The 5,000-nt window shown below is 33.9% G+C and overlaps 1 protein-coding gene across 15 annotated transcripts in view; it reads right to left on the bottom strand.

Moving 5' to 3' along the window:
• LOC125670618 (calcium/calmodulin-dependent protein kinase type II delta chain-like) overlaps positions 1-5,000 on the bottom strand; it is a 106,091-nt gene that overhangs the window by 60,196 nt on the left and 40,895 nt on the right. The window lies entirely within an intron of this gene.

The following is a 5,000-nucleotide window of genomic DNA, read 5'->3' on the forward strand; positions in this document are numbered from 1 at the left end:
CACATTGTTGCCTTTATGAATAACGTATTACTTACCAATATCGTAAATGACAGCCTTCAACAACAGAAATCCTTGCTTAATAATTAAATCAATAAAACCTATCTTATATTTCAAATTACCCGCCGCTAAGAGAGCGGCCATTGAAGTTTAATTTATGACGTCACACCGCCGCTTCCGGTTTATTTCATCAGCAGCACTGTAAACATGACAAGTCACGAACAGTTAAGTTCAGAGTCGTAAAGATTTGAGCCCATTCTTTCGCAAGAATAATTTAAGAAAAGAAGACATTCAGTCAAGTCGCAGACCAGGCAGATAATACTTGTTTCTTCAAACATGTAAATGTCTCAAACCTTAACTTGGCATTACGCAAATGATGGATCCACAGTTTACGTAGTATTTTCTTTTCAGATGACTTTGTTGGGTCAGGAATCCGGGGGAGGGGGGGGGGGGGGGGGGGGGGGGGGGCACGACTTTTTTCACATCTCCCCTTCACATTAGTGTTGTAATTAACTGCTTGATAGTAAGGAATCCACCTATTTACAATGTATTCGTAAAATCTAAAACATGCACATCTTTGATGATCTAAGAATCTCATCAAAACCGGAATAGACGGTGTGACGTAAAAATTATTGATTTTTGTGGTCTTGAATACAAAAGAGTTCCGCATCATGGCAGCCTCTATAGATGGCGGGAATTTTAATTTTAAGGTTTTAAAATTAGTACTGAAGCTTATCTAGGCCTTATATCAATAGAATAGTATGACAAATCTTTATCATATAATTAATCATATCATTTATCATGTAAAATGTTTTTGGGTTGCCTTTCCCTTTAATATTCCTCATCAGCAAAAAAAAAAAAAGATCTTCTTTAAAACTTTGGGCAATGATGAAAGACAGGAATGTAACAAACCAGAATTATTCATATTCATTCTGATAAACAACAGGAAGAAATATAGCATGAATTGTGACAGCAAATGATGCTCAGTCAGACAATATTGACAGGGGCTTCTGTTCCTACAAAAAACAACAGTAAAAGCCAGACTTGTTTGCACTGGAAAGATTCCCTTGATAATTTGGCTACTCAAATTGTCAAATTTGGCTATCTCAGAAACCTATGAATTTATATGTGCCAACTTTCTCAACTTTGTCCATACTTCCTGACTTTTGAAAATCCCTATTTTCCCAATTTTGAAAATTTATTTCATGACCACCACATTTTGTCAATTGGGAAGGGAAGCAAATTGTGATAGCTTTCTAATCAACCAATCAAATTACAGGAATCGCATGCAACGGCTGATCAGAAGCTATGCAATAGCAAAATAGTTTGATGATTTCAAACCTGTGATGTACACATTAAATGGAAAATTGGGAAGAATTGGTTTTCTTTCAGCATCACATTATGATTCACCATGGGTGCGACACCACCATGAAGAAGAACAAAGCAGCTTCGACATTATCTTGAAAAGTGGGAGGCCGATTCCCAATATTTGGGACAATTGCTGAAAACCAAGAATGGGTCATCACATTCATACTTTTGGGTGTAGACTATGTGCATGCCTGTGAGTGTGCATCTGTGGCACGGCCCTGCATCAAAATAATACCAAAGCACAGAACTCATCACCAGCTGCCCCCAATATCTTTGCCATTTTTAATGTGGACTAAGATGAAGGTAAATAGTTTATATAATATTATTTCATGTACATGTCCATATACTCATTGTGGGTACCATTGTATCGTAGTACTTTTTATTCACAAAAATTCAAACACATTAACTCTGAACTTTAAGATTTATATGCCAATTAACTTAAAAGAAAATGTCACTGTAAAATAAGATTTTAATCATTTCAAAACTTTGGAAATTCCAAAATATCATGAAACACTAGTTAACCAGTATTCAAGGTATAAAAACATTATCTGTCAAAGAAACATAATCTAAAAATAAAATTCATTTTAAATTTCAATTTGATACTGATAAGTAGATGTACAATAAAATTTTTGTATTTTGATGTTGTTTTCAGAATTATTTCAGATAATAATGCTGCAGATGTTTTCTTTGCAAACTTTGTGGCAGCTGCCTCTACAGCACATCCCTTTCTTGATTTTGGATTGTTCTACCAGACTCTGCAAGGCTATGTTTACAGACAGCAAGATGAATACTTTACCTACGTAAAATATATATACAGGTAACTCTTGATGGCTCGAACTTCGATCTTTCGAAGTTCTAAATCTCTTGAAGTGAAATCATGGTCTCGATTTTTTCTCTCTATATAACTAAGCAAATTTACTATATCGATCTCTCAAACGTTTGATCTCTCGAAGTGAAGTTGGGATACGTAAAACATATTTTATTGTTTTTCATCTCTCGAAGTGGTGGTAGCATATACACACCGTTACCCAAGTGTATAATTATTTCCGCTTGGACCTTACCTGGATTTTGTTGAATGCCAGAGGCTAGTGTGGTCCGGATGAGTAGGTGTTTACATAGGTGATACATCGTCCGTGCTTCTTTGTGGACTTGAGTATACAATTGGTTATATAATTGGTCAGTTTTCACCCTACACTGGGGTCTTGTGACAATCAAAATTTGAACATAATCCAACTATGAATAAAATCTATACCATTTGTTTTGACTTCACAACGAGAGAGAGTTAAGTTTGAAATATTAATTTAGAGACAATTATTCAGAGATCTACTGAGACCATTAAATTTATCAGTATGTTCATTGTGTAAAGTTACTCCAAAAACATCGTTTTACTAATTTGTTAGAATTTTTGCTTTGTGTAAAGCGACATACAATTGTGCTCTTTGCCATTTAGTAAGCGACAGTAAAGCTTTATCGGAAATTAGTTTTGTACACCTATCTTAGCATGATAAAAGAACAAATAAATACATAAACTTTAAACTTTGAAATCTTTTTATTAACGCAAAATAAGGTTCTTTATCTTGAAATCAAATTAACTACCTGACAAATATGAAGGAAAACATATCTTGCAGGCAAATATATCTGGTTACTCTAAAACCTTAACCATATGGTCAGACCTTCAATCTCCGAATTTTGATCTCTTGAACTCTTGGAAAGTTTTATCAAGGTCTCTTGAACTTCGAGTTATCAAGAGTCACCTGTATATTTGACCTGTAAGCTATTCAAACCCAATACCTGAAAATCACCTGACCTTGATATGTCTCCATATTTGGTAATGATTTCCATATTTCAACAATATTAAAGGAAAATAGCCCATAAAGGACAAACTCAAAACTTCTACAAGAGGCCCATAGGGTCTAGAATGCTCACTTAATAAATATGGTTCAATTTGTACATTAAAGGGAAAGGCAACCCAAATATTTTTTACATGATAAATGATAGAATTAATCATATGATGAAGATTTTGCATTTTGCATACTATTCTGTTGATATACGGCCTAGATCAGTACTAATTTGAAAACGTTAAAATTGAAATTCCCGCTATCTATATGTCATGATGTGGAACTCATTTGCTGACCACAAAAATCAATAATTTTGATGTCACACCGTCTGTTCTGGTTTTAAGGAGATTCTAAGATCATCAAAGACATGCATGTGGTAAATTTTATGAATGCATTGTAAATAGGTTGATGCCTTCCTTGTCAAGCAGTTAATTACACTAATGCGAAGGAGAGATGTGAAAAAAGTTGTTGTTTTTTTCTTTTGAAATTCCTGACCCAACCAAGTCATCTGGAAAGAAAAGACTATGTAACATTTGCGTAATGACAAGTTGAGGTTCAAGACATTTGTATGAAGAAACGTGTACCGTCTGCCTGGTCTGCGACTGCACTGAACATCTTTTCTTAATTTCTTCTTGTAAAAGAACGGGCTCCAAACTTAACTGTTCGTGACTTGTCATGTTTACAGTGCTGCTGATGAAATAAACCAGAACCGACAGTGTGACGTCAAAAATCAAACTTCAATGGCCGATCTCTTAGTGGCAGGTAATTCAAAATATATGATAGATTGATATTGATTTAATTGTTAAGCAAGGATCTTTTTTGTTAAAGACTGTCATTTACGATATCAGTAAGTAATAACTTTATTCATAAAAGCAACAATGTGGTTAGGGTTGCCTTTTCCCTTAAAGAAGTTTTGTAAACAAGGGATATATTGATTAAATATGTTAAAGTAATATCATTAAAATCTTGGTTCCATGGCCAAAGATTATGATTGGCACTCTCAGTTGATCTCTTTTTCCTCATTTAACTGGTGATTTTAATTTTTTGAAAAATTCAAATTATGTAATATCATTAAAATTCTAATATCAATTGTAAATTCATGGCCAAAGATTATGATAGGCAGCCTCAGTTGACCCTTTCCCCTTCATTTGAATGGTCATTTTAACAGTTTAAATTTTTTTTTTATAAAATTACATAAAGTAACATCATTGAAATTTTGGTGACATTTGTAAATTCATGTTCAAAGAGTATGAATGAAAACCTCAGTTGACCTCCCCCCCAATTTATCCAAGTTATCCAAATGGACCCTTCATGGCCAGTCAATGTCTCATAAATGTTACAAGGAAAGGAGGATATTATTATGGAAAGGAAATATGCTTTCTAAGTACGTTAGAAGTTAGTAAATGAAAATGTTTGGGTGTTTTGTGACATTTCTTTTCAATGTTGCGGTCTATGCCAATTCGATGAGGTCTATGTCATCTTGTTTTGGCACATATTAGACCAAGTTTAAAACCAATTTCGAACACTGTCCAACAAAAGTTTTCCAAATCCTAGCATGAGGTAAACTTAAGCCAATGTTACAATGACTAATGCAGTTGACATCTGTAAGAAATATAACTGGAGCCAATGCATTGTGGATTCCCAGTCTTTTTTACTGTGCTGACTCTAAGTGCCTATTTTTATAATCTATTCAGTAACTAGTCGTTAAAAGCTATAATCAAAACAAATCAGAAAATTAATTGTTCCCACTTCAAATATGGTCACATAAATTTAGAAATATGACTGAAATGGGTTTCC

This window comes from Ostrea edulis, chromosome 4, assembly GCF_947568905.1.
Source record: "Ostrea edulis chromosome 4, xbOstEdul1.1, whole genome shotgun sequence".
NCBI classification, from domain to species: Eukaryota; Metazoa; Mollusca; class Bivalvia; order Ostreida; family Ostreidae; genus Ostrea; species Ostrea edulis.